An 18,617-nucleotide genomic window follows, 5' to 3' on the forward strand; every position below is an offset into this window, starting at 1 on the left:
TTTTATTTTATTTAACAGATTAAATAGTATAGGGTTTTTTTGATAGGTATTAAACCACTTAGACAAGAAAATGTCTGAGTTTCAGAAAAACTAACCATCCAGAATTCCTTAAAGTATGCTGTATTATTCTACAAGAAATAAAGAGATATGTCTTGATTATCTGTTCTTGTCTTTATGGGCAATTTAATTTCCAAAATATCAGCTCAGAATATCATACAGCAGACACAAACAGGTCCAGGAAATATCTGAAGCGTGTTGAAGATAAGTTATTGGTACAGGTGTTAAGGGAGCTGACTAGGAAAGGTGCCCTTCTGGATTTGTTTTTTGAAAACAGAAAGGGACTTGTGGGTGACATGGTAGTCTATGGCTACCTTGGTCACGGTGACCACAAACTTGTTGAATTTCAAGTCGTTGGCAATAGGAGAAAAACTGCCAGCAAAACTTCAACTCTGGATATGGGAAGAGCAGAATTCAGTCTGCTGAAGGAGTTAATTAGTAAGGTCCCCTGCTTTTGAAGGTATTGGGGTCCATGAATGCCAGTCACTTCTTAAGATGCATCTTTTAAGTGAGCAGGAGCAGGAAACTCCAAAGTGTCAGAAGTCAAACGAGCAGAGCAGATGGAAGGATTGCTGAGCAGGGATCTTCTAGAACTAAGGTGGAAAAGGGAAGCGTATACACATGGGACAGGTGATACAATAGGACTTCAGAGATGCTGTTGACTGTAGAGAGAAAATTTTTTGTTTTGGATTTATGTTGGAAGCAGTGTTGATAACACAGGGATGTGATGTATTGGTCATCACTGAGCAATGCTTAAATAATGTCAAGGACTTTTCTGCTCCTTACACCACCCCTTCAACAAGTAGGCTGGGGTGCACAAGAGTTTGGAAGCAGACATCCAAGACAAATGATCCCAACTGACCAAAGGGATATTCCATTACATAGGGTATCATGCTCTACTATAAAAACTGCAGGGAAGAAGGAGAGAAGATGACACACACAACTGGAGTTACATTTTTCTTCCCAAGCAGTTGTCATGCCTGATGGAACCCTGTTTTCCTGGGGATGTCTGAACACCTGCCTGCCAATGGGCAGTAGTTAACAAATTCCTTATTTTTTTTGCTCGTGTGTGCAGCTTTTAGTTACTTATAAACTGTCTTTATCTCCACCTATTGTTTTTTTCACTTTTACCTTTCTGATACTCTCTTCCATCCAGCTAGGGGGATTGAACAAAATGCTATGTTAGCTTTAGCTGCCTCCCAGGGTTGACTCACAAGACCTGTGAGAAACCCCTTTCTACTAGTTCAACTGGATTTAAGGTTATTAAACATAGAACTAGAGGAAATTGAGCAATACAAAATCTAAAATGTATTTTGCCCACTGCAACCATTGTCTATATTAACTAGAATGAATCTGCACCTGAGGATGCCTATTTTATTCTATTAGTTCAGACAAACCATTTTACTTCTAAATAGTTGAAGGAAGATAACATAAATACATTTCATATGAGAAACTCACGTATCACTATTAAAAATAATACATGACAGATAATAATAAATTTCTTCATAAATACTCAGACATCAAGAAGCCACAGAGTAAGAATATTTTCAAGATAGAGGTAAACAATGCTTATTGGCAATGGTTGTATTTCTCTTGTCAAAAGGGAATAATCTTCAGTTTAAAAGTATCCAGTATGATCAAACATGGAGTGTAGCCTGAGGCTTTAATGGATTTCTTAGCTTGTCTTCCTTACAGAGTTCAACTAAAAATCAGCTGTGAAAGAAATCTACACAAGTCTGCATTTACTGCAAGGACAGAAAGAATGCTGAGTTCCAATCCATGTACTAAATATGATGGCAAGATGTTGTGTTATAGTGAAGTGACTATAGGAGCATTAGTAAATTATTATTATTCCTTCTACTGCTCTACTGCTCTTATGGATTTTTTTTCTAACTTATGAACAAGATGTTTTAAATTTTCAGAAAAAATACAGATAAAGAATTTTATACATTTATCTGGAGCTGTCCTCCCCAGAGCAGGAGCAGAGTTAATACTTGCCTATGGCACACTCATGTATGAGGGCTGGGTATGTGGTCCAATATGTGAAACATATGGTCCATTTGGGCATACAAGCCTTTCAGTATTTATTTCAACCTGTCAAATCATATTTATGTCAAATGCTAGCTGTCCAGAATCCCTTTGAGATGGCACTTACAAAACATAAATAAATAAATAGTGAAAAATGTAGGATTGAATCTAATTTAAATCAGATAGTCTGATGCAATGTATGAAAAGAAGGAGTAATTAAAAAAATCTTGTTCTCTTCTTGAAATTATTTTAAACTGCGTAGACAAACATAGACAAACAAAAGAGTTAGTTTCCCCAATCAAAGCAAATACCTTCAGCTGTGCAAATACCTCCAGCTTCCCTCTTTTACTGACTCCCCTATCTCAGGGATTTGGGTAGATGGACGTTAAGAGAGCTACAATGTAAACACTTGGGCATGCAAATCTGCACAACTTAGCTGGTCCTGATGTGCCTGTGGTGTTCACATGTCGACATGCATCTGGGTGACTATTTAGCTAATTGTATTCATAAGAACTCCACCAAAACTGTAGCCATTAACATGCTTAGTCTGCCATATGTTATTAGTTTTAGAAAGCATGTGTTATGACCTAAGACCAAAATCACCAAAGAAAAGAAGTGGATTCACTTTTCCTCCCAGCTCCTAAACCTCCAGTGATCTTAGTGCAGCTGTGACAACTTATCCCAGTGGCCAAATTAGTTTTCACTTAAGACTAAAACTCAGCCCAAATACTGAATGCCCATATTAATACCATTATCACAAATGAATGGTGTTATGTTACTAATTGCTTACTGCACAACATCTGATAATTTTTAACTTTCTTGTCCTGACCTCTTCCTTATCCTGTATCGTTTGGAAATGTCACTGTAGAATAGGTAACCTTCTTTACAGCACTGGTTTAAAGTCAGTCCAGATGGTGTCAGCTAGCAGTTATTAACCATTTGTTAGTTTAGAGGAAATAAATGAATGCCACAGCTGCTGATCCCAACTACTAGCAAGCCAGCGCTCACATCACATGAGCAGTGCACAAGAAAACCAAAAAGTGTAAGTAGCACCTCGTTGGAAGTCCTGGCACAGAGACCAAAGGCTGCAAGTGAAAGGGGCACATTTGGAGTAATAACACATAGACAGTTTATCCTGTCCCATGCTTCCTGTGAAATGAAATTTGTTCCTAATTATTGCAAAAATCTTCCAGGACTGTGAGAGTGTGCTAACCACAGCCCATATACCCCAACCTGGGTTTGATGAGCGGTGGCACATTTCAGCAGTGTCTCTCTTCCAACCCCTGTCACAAGTAATTTCCTTTCATAAAGCCATTAAAATGAGAGGAAAGACTACTTGTCTCTCCCTCCCCCTTTCAGTCTCAGATAAGCAAACATCTTTAATGTTTGAAAACAGTTTATTAAATGCTGTTACCCACACAGCTTAATAAACACATTGAGAGCATTTCCCTGAGGAGCCTGAGAATTAAAGCACACCTGGCCTTTCCTCAGCCTCCTCAGCATTCTTATAGCAAGATTAACAAGTCAACATTTCTTAAGCAGCAGAATCCTGTTTGCCATATATTTAAGCAATGGATCCAATTCTAAATCTTCTGTTACATCTTTTCCCTCTGTGATTCAGCAAACCTCCTACAATGATTTGAATTTTCAGTGTCCCAGTTTTGAATACTTTTTATTTTTGCCTTTTCATTGTAGAAAGGAGCACTCTTACTACTATATGTTATTGCAAATGAGAAGCACATGTTCATGTTTGAGCTCTTAAGATAAACAGAGGGAACCTATCAGATCTGCTGATTAAAGTTTATAGAGAGAAAATATCATATAATTCAGACTTTGTTTTTTTGCAGATAGAAACTCTGCATGGCATATCCAGCAAAAAGGGGTCATCATCCAGATGGATTTTTTAAAAATTAAAAAAAAAGGCAAAAGATTTTATCAGACACTGAAAAATGTAAAATGCAAAGAGGAAAATTTTCTGCTGGGATAGTGGTGGTCAGCAGCTGGCCTGAAGGCCTCACAATAATAATTAATCCCATTTTATAACTCCTTCTTTTATAACTGAAATAATGAAGACATAACTGAAATTACGTAAGTACCCTGACTGGTAGGTTATGTAATCCAACCAGTGTGGACTGTTGGAGAGCAGCCCCAGGCCATTGGGGACGAAAGCAGCTTGGCTGGTTGGCCAGGTGGCAACTGGCTCAGCCAAAAGGGATCGACTGCATGGACCTTCAGATCTATGTAAGTGGAAGAAAACTCAATAAAAGTTAGCTGCTGTGCATGAACCCAATGTGTCTTGTCGCTTGTCTGTCTCCAAAATTGTGACACTGAGATGTTTCATAAACAGAAGTTTGTGCTGAAACAGGCACCTTGAATTAGTATGGAGGTGAAACTTGAAAGCTAAGTATTGAGTAACAGGGTTAAGTTAAATATCATGTACAAGATACTACAAAGACAATTTGCAAATATTGAGAAGAACCAGGAAATAGCTCGCAGTGCTTATTTCTACTATTCTTAACATTTCATTGAGCAAATTCCTGCAGTGTCAGTCTATTCAAAAAGGAAAGAAGATAACACAACCAGGGGCTTGTTATCACACGCCTCGGCGTGCCCTCGGGCAGAGGGGACGCAGCGTTAGCCTCCACAATGTCCTCGCTGGACGGCTCAGTGGGATGGGTGCGAGATGGATGCGTGCGCTGGCTCCTCTTCAGAGGAGGCACGTCGGGCGGCCGATGGATTAGGTCTGTGTCAGCCTGGAAGCAAAGAAGGTGACAGGGGCCTCTGGTGTGGGCTCCAGCAAGTTTATTTGCCAGAGGGTCCAGGCACCAGAAACAACCCCGAGCCGAACAAGAGCCTTTTATGGGGGGGTGGAACAAAGCGGGGAAAGAGAAAACAACCAATGGGGTACAGGCAGAGGGGAGGATACAATTTTTCAGAACCAATGGGGAAAACAGGGAGGCAGGAGTCACAACAGGGAACCAATTAACAACGAAGAAAGGGAGAACTTTCTGGAACAGGGGGAGGTAACTTGGGATTGGGAGCCACCCAGGGGGAGGTAACCTAGACCTCAGTGATCTCTTCTGGTCTGCCTTCTGATCCACCATCCTGGGTGGGGAAATCCACCCAGTGGATGGCCCTGGTTTGACTGGCATTTGATGGTCTCAGCCCAAGAGTAGGCTGAGTTGCCCCAACAGGAAGACAGAAGAGCCAATAAGTGTATGCATGGTCACAAATGCATATTTACCTGATATATAGGTAACTGTTTGAATGGAGAGATAGATTAGTTTATACTAAAAGTAAAATATGTATGAATTCTATCTACTATCTAAAATATAACTTTGACTGCAGTCTTATTGAGAGTGAGTGCTTTTCTATTTTTTTTCCTGGGAATTTAAGGAACTTTTTTCTTTGCTCAAAACCTTGCCTTTCTGGAGCCAAATTAAGCTTTCTGTTTTCCTTTTTCTTCATCTGCTCTTACTCAGTACACTGCACAACCGTGTGGAAGAAATTGCAAGACACTATGGACTACTTCTGTGTTAGCAAGACACTGGTAATACCACATGCCATCTTGTCACACGTCTAAATAATGCTGTCACTCAGCTGTCTTGCTGCATAGAAAAGACAAATGACTGAGTAAAAAAAAAAAAATCTTCTGGTGAAGTCTTACCTTGACAACATTGGAAAGAAAGCAATGTGAAAAGAGAACATTATCACTGAATTAGGTGGTGTTCTGGTGTCACCAGCCTCTCTACTCTTTGTACTCATCCTTAGACAAAGTTGTGGTAAAACCAAAAAGTTTTTCTAAGTTCAGTATTTCTTTATGGCAGAGAATTATGAAGGCTTGGTTTCTCATTGTGATTAAACTGAATGGAAAATACGAAAAAATGGATGTCAGTTTATCTCATAGATGTATTTGCATGCAAAGAAGACTCAAATGTGGCTTGGAAACATGAGTCCGAAGTTCCTCTTCTGCAAAGATTTCCAAAGTCCTACAGAAAGAAGCAGAGCATCCAATTTGTCACTTTCTTTAAAAAAAAAAAAGCAATTGAAAAATATATTTCAACTTTGGATGACAGTTTTGAAAAAAATTCTGTATGCTTCTACATTTTTCTTCTATGACACAGTCACTGATCAATGGCTTCCTTCAAACACTTCCTGATGGAAGCAAATCCTTGGCCTAGCTTTTTCCTATCTTCCAAATGTGTATTTAAGATGTGTACCTTCTGTAAATTACTCGAGTTTCTTTTACTACTGCTGTTTTCAATGTTAGCTCCTGATGTGTCTCTGTAAACTTGAGTTTCAAAAAAAGTTGAGGAATACAAAGAGAAAGTTTAGCTTTTATTTTATTTGGTACAGTAGATTCAAGCTGACTTTAGTAGATATTTGATAGGTTTCCCACAACCGAAAGACCCCTTTTAGCAAGTCCCACATGTAGACGTCCTGGAATTCCTTCAGGATGCTGAGGATGTCCAGTTAAAAGCTGATGGTTGGAGGACTATATAAATAGCCCTATACCAATTTTTGTTCCTATATCCTTTTAAACAATGTGCCTTTTTATACTGTTCCTGTTTCTAAGATGACCCTTTCAGTGTCCACATGTCAATACCCAGATAAAACATCTAAAAAGCAAACAGTTAAGGAGATTTTCCATAGATGCCTATCTTCTCACCATCTAACAGCATTGAAAAAGCTCTAAAAGAGTTTTTTTAAAGCTCTAAAAGGCTATTTACTTCTCTGTAAATCATGGTGCAGAATAAAACCAAAAAAAGCAATAATAACTTTCTCATAAACTTTTGAGAACAATCAAGATAAAACATATACCTAATGTATACATGGCTAAATACAACCAAAATGTACATCTGCTTAGAACTGAGATGCTTTCTAAAAGTATATCCTGTCTCTGTTAATTCTTTCTTATAGCTTCAGGTTTGGAAGGTTCTATACAAAGGAAGTAGTTTGCCATCCCCACACCAGAAGTCTTCTCTAATTAGAGACCAAAGGCAAAGATTTGCTGTGGAAACAAAGCAAAAGTAGTCATGGGATTTGTCTAAGATTCCACAGTCTATTAATATCAGACTAAGGTATAGAACACCAGTGTTTTATTATGAATTTAGCAGGTGCTAGGTGACAGGTATCTGGTAGGCATATAATATGCACACATTTGTTACTAGAGGTTGAATGACCAGATTGAGAATTACTTATGGCTTATTTTTAGGATTACTAGAGATACTCATTTATATAAATGCAAAAAAAAAAAATTTTTTTTCCAATTTTTCCTGGACAGAGTCTTGCTAGTAACTGTAAGTTATGGTTTTAATAAAGTCCTAACCCTAAGACCCGTTGTACATTGTCTCACCTTTCAACATTTTACTGCTTTAAATGGCATGAATTTGACTATAAATATAGAGCAAATCAGACATAAATCTAAGACCATAGGAAAAAATCCCAAGAACACAAGTTTTACAGATTTTTTCAATGTGTTATTTTGCCTTTGCAGAGCAAAATTTCTGGAATATATAAAATTAATAGAGACAAAAAAATGATAACAAAATTCTCCCCTCTTCTCCGCCTACAAACTGATTTTTCCCACAAAGAAATGCACAAGGCATATTATTGATGATTTGTTATCTAACAAGTAGCATGTTTCTCTGCCAACCAGATAAAAACAAAGTATTTATAACAACAGAAAATATGAGTCACATGAGGACAAGATGTGCAATTCATGCTGGCCAAGTTAGTGGTACTGTACCTGAGCAGAAGGGAAATTGTGCTTTCGGCTTCACTGATTTCAGCTGACATCACAAAAATTTCTCTAGCATTGGAGAAAATTTACAGTGGATCTAAGCAAAAACCTATTTGTGTTTGTATGTTTTTTTCTCTACAGTATTTTTACTACCCATATAAAACACAGACAAATCATTAACATGACAAAAAGTTTCCAAAAGGAAGGTCATCTCTCACAGTAATTATTTTGCATTCTGTCACGTGTACTTAAAAAGTGAGAGCACCTCACTCCACTTATCTACTTCCCCTTAAATACCCAGAAGAGAATAGTGCTAATGTGTATGGGAAAAGCAGGATAAAAACCAGACAAAAATGTGAAATGCCCTTGTGTACTTAGCTATTTTATCAGAATAAAAAATTACAGTTGTTCTATGGTTTTGCAGAAGATGTGGCATTTCTAGGTATAACTAACAGTCCTTAACCATTGTTAGTAAAACCTCATTAGTCCCCTGCTTCTTCCTTAAAAAGATCAGACTTGGTTAAGTTATGAAAGAATTTGAGACATCCAAAATTCAGTGGTGTTGAACGACCCCACGACAGTATTCATACTTAGCAGAGATCTTCCTGTGTTCTCTTATCTATATAGGCCCCTCCAGACCTTCTTTTGTTCTCATAGCTCTATGGATTATGTTTTATAAATTATGACAGTCTACCAATAGAAAATCAGTCAACCAGGAAGCGCATCACGTCTTCTGACTACAGCACTCAGATTACTTTGGCAGCTTCATTATTGTCTCAATCTAATCCCACCTAAGAAAGAAAACTTTGGTTTTGCATTTTCTCTGTCTCTGCCTTGGCAATATTTCAAATTTATGCTTGACTTGCTAATTGAAATAAGTTAGTAAGGTCTCTGGATGATCACATGGAGGATACGATACCATCCATCAAAAACTAACATCATGTGCATGACTGTATGGCTTAATGTCATTATTATTATTATTACTATTATTATTAGGGCAACAAGAAATAAAGGGTGTTGATATGTATGTAATTGTTTTGTGAGCACCTGGAGAGATGCTGAAGGATATCACTGAAGCCATTACTTTATTCTTCAATATAAGCAGCCTGCAATCTGGGAAAGTAAAATAAGAGGAGGGAGAAAACCACCAAAAAATGGATGAAGAAAATGAAAGCTGACACTGGCTCACAGTCCCAAGTTTTAATATTTTTTTGGTTATTATTTTTTTCACAGGGAGAAATGATGAGAGGAATTTAAATAGCCAACCTAAAGTATGTTTGTTTCCCCATGAAGCTGATAACAAAATTCTTCAAAACAGCTGCAAATGACAGGAAATGGGGAGGGAGGGGTGGGTATGGGGCTAGGAGAGGCTAGGAGAAAACCTAAACCTGAGAAAAGCTCAGTCTTCAACCTTATCAGCATGTGCCAGTTCTCAAGAATAAGATATTACGAGGAGTGATGCTATTACTACATGCAAGAAATTATCTCAGGCAACTTGAGTAACTGTTGCTTTTATCTTTTATGGCTAAACTTTTTGAGCCATGTTTAATATCCTTTAACTCCTCATCTGTTATTATTATGACTATTTTTTTTTTAATCTGCAGAGAATTTTAAGTTCATTAGTAAAGTTTTTGGTCTTCTCTTGACTCAATTGCAGAGTTGTCCTTAAAAATATTTAAAGATTTAGTAATTTTTGTTGCTATTTTTTTTCTTGTTTTTATATTTTTGCTTTATCTCTCCACACTTTCTGTTTGTAAGTGGTTTTAGGAAGTGTCCTACTGGCAGCAAGAGAAATGGCAAAAAAAAATCATAGGAGATACAAAAGGAAAAGATATTAACAACATGAGTTATGAGTCAAATTCTAAATCTTTGAAAATGAACAGAATTTTAACTAGGCACTTCAATGGTGTTTCCTATTCATATATATATGTATATGGATAATCCTTTTGAAACTGCTATGTATCCATATTAGTCAATTAATGCAAATATAATTGAAGAAAGCAAAATATTATTATTCAAACTGACTAAAATCCAGTCACCTTCAGAACAGAATGTGGCAGAATGACACACAGCTTAAATAACTTTAGAAAACTGGGAATGGGAAAAGGGAAATTGGAAGGTGATTTCCCAATTAATTTAGTCAGTTCAGCTTTGGCAATTCTTGTAGTCCTTTTCCTTAACATTTCTTCCCTGTTTTCCGGATTTATTCCTTTATTTTTATTTTTTAAAATTTATTTATCTTAAGGTAAAAATTTATTTTAACTTGTTATTGGGGGACCTGACCCTCAATAGCCTACTGATTAGATGACAAGTACTATAGAATGCTGTAAAGTGAGTAAAAAAAAATAACCAAAATAGGGATGGAGGGTCAAACACAGCCAAATAGAAATCCTGCAGTAGAAAGACTCCAACTCTGTTTCGGTTGTTTCTTTTTTTTTACAGAATATATACACACTATATTTACCAGTTTTTCCCTTCCGTACTCTGTGCTATCAAACCGCACTTGAATAAAAAAATCTGAAACCTTCAGTGGCAACTAAAAAAATCCTACTTAAGCAAATATCCACAGTTGTAATATGTCCAGTTAACTTATGACTGGTGTCACTAGAACTTTATATTCTGTTTGAAAATGAATAACAGTACATAATTTTCCTCCCATTCATTTGGACAGCTATTTTATCAGATTAAAAATTCTCAGCTGTGATCTGTCATTTACTTTCTCTGACATCTTATGACATTATTTTTTTTTTCTGCAGTAGAACTAATGGCTAAGTATATCTCTGATTGCAGGAGATGATTTATATGATGTCCAGTGAAAATTTGTCAATACAGTAGTCTGCCCTAAGTGCTTTCTAAAAATATGCTTGAACTTTCCCATCATTTTTTAAGAATGAGTTTTGACCCTGCTCACTGGAGAACAACAGAATGGCAACTGAGAAGGAACTATCTAAATCTAATCTTTCTGGTGTTCTTAATCTGGGCTGACATAGTTCTAGAGGAAGCAGAGTAAACCCATTGCTAGACTTTTGGAAAGCACACAATAGAAACAGAATTATAAGGAAAAACTACACAGGCTTTTACTAAAAACTGTATCATAGCCAGTGACATCTTAGGCAAAGATTAAAGATGATTTCACTCATTTTTTTAACCACAAAAAAGTATCATCTTGCTTAACATGTCTCTTGCCAGACAAAAATACATCCTACAATAACAAAAATAATATGCAAAGTACCACTTATCTAAGGACATTAGCATCTTTTCTCATTAAAGAATGAAAAAATCAGAAATTTTATTGACATTTTTACAGTTGTCATTACTGAGCTACTTCGAATTTGTTTACATCATGCTTAATGATTGAAAAAGTATGAAAACCAATCTTTGCTGGCTAATCTTCATGGGATATATGATTCACATAGTGTTTTGGGGGTTTTTTTGTATGTCTGATTAAATAATAGTGTGTGCCCTTCTAAATAGACCATTTTTATGTTTTATTTAAAAGTTATTTTCATCAGTATTCATACAAGAAATACTAGAATCCAGTTTCTTCATAATTAAAATAACTACAACTTGTTCTCAGTAAAGTCTGTGTAAATTAAATGGAAAAAGTTAGGAAGCATAAAAACAGTAAATTCTATTTTTAATAATGCACTTCAAATATGTTGGAAAATATCAGTCTTCTAATGTGTTTATTAGAACAAATACACAGCAAAGACTTGAAACATCACTGAAATTAGAGAAAACCACAAAATATTACTTGCTTGAAAGAGAAATTCATGCAAAATAACAACATAAGAATATAAATCAATCCAAAATCTTAGAAACAACTTATCCAGTTGCTTTCAGAACATTTTTAAGTACGTGCTGCATTTGAAAATGTCACAATAATGCTTGAGAATATTCCTCTAATGGAAAAAAGGGGTTAAGTCCTTCACTAAACATCAACTGAAATTAGGGATAGTTATACCGAGTAACTGTTTGTGAACCTGTCTTACGGATGTCAGTGCAACAGTGAGAAAATATTAGATGGACAAAGTGGTCCTAACCACCTTTTAAGCACCTAAGTCCCTATTTAGATTGAAGAAATGCTTGAAATCCCCCACTCAATTACAGAAAAACCTTATGAGGTTTCTTCCTAGGAGTTTACATTTCTAATCAGTGCTATGTTTAAATTACCTAAGTCTTGATAAGCCTAAGCAATTTAGCACCAGACTTATCAGGCATTTTGGAAAAGACTATTTCAATGAAGATATATTTAGGTTTACTGAGTACTTCCAGGAAGCTTAGCTTTGAAGACATACATGACAGGTTTTCTCTGATTGACTCAAAAATCCCAGGCAGAAAGAAATTTTTTGTAGCCAGTAATCAAGCATACAGAACATTGAATAAGATAAAAGAAAGACTGATACTCAAAAATGGCATTTTCTATTGAATATATCTCTCATCTCTCAGAGCTGTGTGCACATCCCCTGATTATTATCTATCCTGAAGCATAATTCTCTCTGTTCCCCTTCAAGAGGACTTATTTTTCAATTATTATTCTATTCAGTATTCAATGAATAACAGACAGAAAGAAAGACTTGATAGTTTGGGAGCTGGATCAGTCAGTAGAGCCCTGGTTTCCAACTCCTACTTCACCTCCAAAGAATCTTGCTTAATCTGTTGAGAAGCAACCTCAGTTAATGTTGGTAATTGATCCAGGGTGCAACGAGTTATAGTTCTGACAAGCAAAGTTGATCTAATTTCCTCTCAGCTTTGCAATTTCCTCCCTTTTCCTATCCTATTTTCTCTTGGTTGTCACAATGACAAGGCAATTCCATGGGATGTTAAAGTCTGGAAATGCAATTGACTCAAATGGCTTCAATGTGAAACTAATGTAGTCTTTTGGTGCCATGGGATGTGGAAGGAAGTCGTCTTCTTCTAGGTGATCCTCTTCCCTAGATGTTTAAGACCAGTTAACTCATTTTCAAAACTTTGTTTTTCCTTTCAATGGGAGGGCAGGAGTTAACTCAATTTTATCACACTTTTTGTATCATTATTATAATATTCTCATACAAAAACATTGTGAAACTGAAGGAACTTGACAACATAAGAATTTAGCAATATATATTCACATGTGGTAACAACTGCAATATATTCAGCTGACAATTTCAAGCAATTCATTGGGTGATGATTTGAATCTGCCTTCCATGCACACTGAATTCATTGTTCTCAGGAAGAAATTATACCATAAGAAAGTTCATTTTAGAGGGAATTGCATGTGGCATATAGCAATGCTGCAAATCCTTTGAGAATGTCCCTATTGCTTCAGTAAACACACATAAGCTTTATATGATGTGGGATACCTCCTCATTCTTCCCCACAGTAAAGTTTATGCAGCACAATAATGATTTGGCTTATGAGCATATTTTGATGACCAGGGAGAAAAATTCAGTAGAATCAGTTATTCAAATTGAGGTTAGCTCCTGAAACAGCTATTGAAGCTTGCCTGGTCTGAATTTCACTCCAGTGATTGCTTTCCTTTTCACTAAAAGATCATTTGGCCCAGTGAACAATTTCTCTTGTCATTTGTTCAAGTCAGAGTCTAAAATTCATACCACAGTTACCAATGCTATGGTTCATAGTCTGATTCCATAAGATGCTTGTTGTTGTTGTCCTTCACATGTCCTGAGGTGGTTTTACTGAGATGAGAAAATCCCTGACTGAGAATACTTCAGTCTCTGGAGGAATGGAGAAACACACACAGCGAGACATGACTTATTTATACCTGGAAGAAAGACAATTCCCATCTTAGACCAAGACTGGCCACTTGCTTTACCTTATATATACTGTCTTTGATTTAAGCTCTGGTAAAAATGTAGAGGAACTGCCATTCTTATGTTAGTCACTAGAGATTAAAAAAAACCAAAAAACCAAAAAAACAAAACAAAAAAAACCCAAGCAAACAAACCCCCAAAACAAACCAAACCAAGCTCCCCAACAATTAAAAAAAGCCAAAGTAACTTGAATAGAAATATATGTGATCACTAATACAACACATGCCTGTAGTGTACCATTGTGAAACTGATTTACATATTGGTGAAACAGATAATAAAATGAAATTCAAATTAATTTCATTGTATTTCATTTTATGATATTATTTTTTAAATGCTTTGTATGTCAAAGCTATATAATCCTCCCCAAACAGCAAATATAAACCTGACTTTTAGTGTAGTCCTCAGATATGTTAAATAGGAAATCTACTTAAAATGAAAATTATAAGCATAATAGTTTATGGGATCTAGCCAACTCCATATAGCCAAAGTACCATGGGACTCAGAGTGACTAGTTAGTAAATAAATAAACCTTCATAAAATAAGAACTGCACAGAAAATTGTGTAAATCTGTACTCAGATAACTGTTACACTGAATAACTATCAATGAAAGCAGAAAACTCCAACGATGACATGTTCACCCTACACTAATTTACATATATAAATTTCCCTAGGTAACAGTCTCTTCAGCTACAAATTGTTTATAATAACAGCATGTCAAGCAGGTCTTATATCTGCAAAAGAAGATTTTAAGCCCATTAACTTTTGAACATAAAAATAATGAAAAGAACCCTACTGCCATCCTTCTCTAGTTTTTTCCCTTCCCTCTTTCCAAATTTGACATTTAAAAGTTGGAAATTAACTTGCTTCCAGATATTTGGAGTTTTTTTAATACTCCTCTGAATATACAGTTTTAGCAGAAAAGTATATGGTAGCAACTGCAAACTATATGATTCCTTTTAACAGTTGTATCACCTGACTCGAAGCTGGAAGTGTGTCCAGGTGGCCTAGAAGGCCAATGGTATCCTGGTTGTATGAGAAATTATGTGGTCAGCAGGACTAGGGGAGGGATTCTCCCCCAGCACTTGACATTGTTGAGGTCACACCTTGAAAAACATGTTCAGTTTGGGGCTTCTCCTTAAAGGAAAGGCATTGAGGTGCTGGAGTGTGTCCACAAAGGGCAATGAAGCTGGTGAAGGGTCTAGAGAACAAATCTTGTGAATAACATCTGAGGGAGCTGGCATTGTTTAGCTGGAAGAAAAGGAGTTTCAGGGTTTCAGGGGAGACCTTATAATTCTCTACAACTACCTGAAAGGAAGTTTTAGTGATGTGGGGGTCAGGTTTTTCTCCTAGGAAACAAGTAATAGGATGAGGGGAAAAGGTGTCAAAGTTGCACTTGAGGACGTTTAGATTGTATATTGGGAAAAATTTCTTCACTGAAAGGGTCATCAAGCATTGGAAAGGGCTTCCCTGGAAAGTAGTGGGGTCACAATCCCTGGAGGTATTTAAAAGACATGAAGATATAGCACATAGGGACGTGGTTTAGTGGTGGACTTGGCAGTGTTGGGTTAATGGTTTTGCTTGAACTTAAAGGTCTTTTCTGACCTAACTGATTCTATGATGCTGATTCAAGAATTCAGGGTGAGACAAAGAGAGAAATCTATAAATAGATAGAAGGATCTAGCATTCAACTGACAAATCAATCTCTCTCTTTCTATGCTGGGCATAAATGTTGGTCACTGTGTTTAATTTCAGTGAATACTTTCTTTACAAAGAAAGTAACTGAAATTAATCACTATTTTGAGATTAAAAATAATCTCAAAAAGTACTGAAACTAATTCAATGAATTCTGTTAATCTTGTTGTTGAGACCTCACAGCAGAAAGAGGAAGAAATGGAAAGACCTATTTTAGTTTGCCCCTTCCGTCCATGTTGCTAATATTTCTCCCCAAGTGAACCTTTGTCTATTAGAGATAGTCAGAGTAGTTGCATCTGCCTTTGCAGCCTTTTCTCCAAGGATAACACAAACATTAATGAGCGGGTCTCAAGGCTGTCCCCTGATCTCTTTCGGAGGAGTACTTCTAAAGGCACTTTCTGTGCTACATGACAACATAGACAGTGCAGGTTTGGTACTTTTGATTATAGGGGAACATTCTAGAATTACAGCTTTAATGTTTCTGACATCACAGAAAATGTTTCATATTTTGCCAAAAGTAAGAAACCTGATCCTCCAGACCTGTCCTCTGAAAGAATTGTCTTCTTTCTGTCAAATATAGATGAAGGCTGAGCAGGAAAGTAAAAGATTTCAAGTTTGATGTTCTGACTGAACACTGGAGCATAGTGGGAAGTTTGAGCACAAACTGGGGGTTACATAATGTGGGCTGCACTGAGCATAACAACTTCCTTTTCAGTTCTGTTGATCTATGACTTTAAGCAAATCGCCTTCAAATCTAAGCCTCTCTAGAAAAATGAACTAAGTTATATCCCTCAGTTGAAGGAGCTTAGGCTAATTGTAAGTAGTACTATTATTATAAGATTGCAGGCTGACCTGTAAAGGTGAAGGGAGAGGGCAGGTAGAATTTCTTGAATTTTCTTACTCTGTGAAATCCAGATGGCAGTCTAAAAACACTTGACTTCTGAACTCCTGACTTCAAGTATTATTAGCAGCCCTTTGGCCTCCCATTACACTGTAGCCTGAAGACTTCACATTTTTGAGTGAAAAATAAGTGCTCAGCTCTGAGCTGGATCAGTCATGATATAGATATGAAGAAAAAGAAGAGGGAAGGAGGAAAGAAAGTGAAAGCTGCTGTTGCAGAGGAGCAAGAAGGTGGCTGTTCCACAAGCCAAGAAAAGAACTTGGAAAAAGGATCACTGTAGGATAAGTGGGACTACAGACAATGCAGCCATTGTCTGTGTGTAGGTCCGGAGTCCATCCAGGAAAACCTGTCAGTAATCTACAGCAGCAGCAGAAGTAGGACTAGACTTGTGTTAACTTATGACACCACCCAGGCTGGCCTGGGTATCTAGACTCGAGCTGACATGGAGATCCAGATCCAGGGTAGAAGGTGCATGGGTAAGGATGCTGTGAGGCTAGTCAAGGCAGACAGGTCCTACGGGTGTCCTAAGGCCCTCGAAAACTGCAAATAAAATTTCTGTATGTGACTTGAAAGAAGGCATTTGCATTCTGTACTTTTGCAGAAGTATTGGCTGAAAAGTACAGAACTGCCTGCACTGGGAGATGGAAGTCCTATGCAAGGGCCTGGCTGTATCACAGCACAGGTGGCTCCATTACTCTCACTGCCTAGTCGGAAGGAAAAAACTGCATTACTTGGGAAGTTCTAACACTTATTAGGTCTATTTATAAGAGAGTGACTAGATAACTAAGAATTTCTATCTTCTTGGCTTCCTCTGGTACCTACAAGAAATAGTATGTGCCTCAATATTCCTATATGTGAATGAATATTATTGAAGGTTTTCATAATAATTTCTATTTTATTGTCTCTTTAAACTTCATATAAGGTTTTCAAAAATTCTGTAGCTTCTGCTCTGAACCAGAAATATTTCTTACTCTTTAGGGATGTCCTACAAAAATGCATCTAGTCACCTGAATTCGGATAGCTTGTGAAGTTTTTAGAAGTCTGGGTAATTGTGCTGACTAATTTTAAATCATTAATAGTGATCTATATTAATTAGATAATTAATATAATTAATAATATAATTAATTAGATCAATATTAATCTGAGTTTCTTTATTCTGAATCCTTAAGTTGGTATTTTTCTAACAGGAACAGGCTTTCTCTTGAGATTGCCTCTTTTTTGACAGAGAATAGAGGAAAGAGAAAATTGACACAATTTTGGTGATTCTTTCTTTAAACTTTAATTGATTTTTCCTTTTGGTCCTGGCCCCAGCCCTTCACCCTTTTTTTACTCAGTAGTGCATTACTCCAAAGACCCAATTTATATTAATACCTGAGGCATCCTCATCCATGAATGTTAAAATTGGTCTCAATAATCCAGACTGTTTATAAGCCTGTAGGCAAAAGGACTTATATGTTTCCAGGCTTCCCCATTAAAACACGGATGGCAAGTTTTAATCAGGAAAATATATATATCATGTAATTGAAATTCCCTCAAGAGCTTCTTTGCATTTGCACAGTTTCAGTACTAACATTACAATGGCTAAGGGTCTGCCTGTCACTATTTCCAATGTAAAAACCTGCACTATTTCCAATGTAAAAACCTGCACTATTTCCAACTGGGGCAATAATTCAGTCATAAAAAAATCACATGGTGCTGAAACACAAATCACTATTAGAAGTGATCCTGATTCAGTTAACGAGTTTAATTGAATTCACTTTAAAGAAAGATTAGGCAAAAGGTTTGGAGAAAGCAAGAAAAAGGGCTAATCCAAAGCATAACATATTATATTCATCTGTTGAAGGTCACACACCTAGTCTCTTCCAGGTGTTTGCAATGCCTTTTTCCTTGACTTCAAATTTGATCTTAGCCTCCTTGTAGAAACGGAGTTGGGATACTGAAATCTGTGGAGATTGGGGAAGAATCTATGTATTTGCATTTGTAGAACAACTCTGATCAAGGTCTTTAAGGGCAGTTGACTGAAAGTGATTGGAAATGAGAAAAAATGGCAGAGTATTAAAAGAAATGTCCAGTGTAAAAGTAGATTTGAAAGGACCACGAAAATGTTGATGGAATATTGCAAGTGGATATATCTCAACTGATTATATAAAAGGCAGAATAGTTGGCAAAGGTACTATTAGCAAGAAACATGAATGCCTTGGCAGTTTCATGTGCCTTGTACCTTTATTATTTAAATCAAGATTGAGATTTTAGATGATAGTTAAATAAGTAATCTCGAAGAACATTCACTAATAAGACTAAAAATAATAAGAGACCGAAAGACTTTCTTTGCCCATATCACTGAAAGCTGCTCAACTAATCATTCTCTAAAGCTTTGGCTAAT

Source organism: Corvus kubaryi, unplaced genomic scaffold, assembly GCF_017639235.1.
Source record: "Corvus kubaryi isolate FWS band 111438036 unplaced genomic scaffold, C.kubaryi_AGA036_p1.0 66, whole genome shotgun sequence".
Taxonomy (NCBI): Eukaryota; Metazoa; Chordata; class Aves; order Passeriformes; family Corvidae; genus Corvus; species Corvus kubaryi.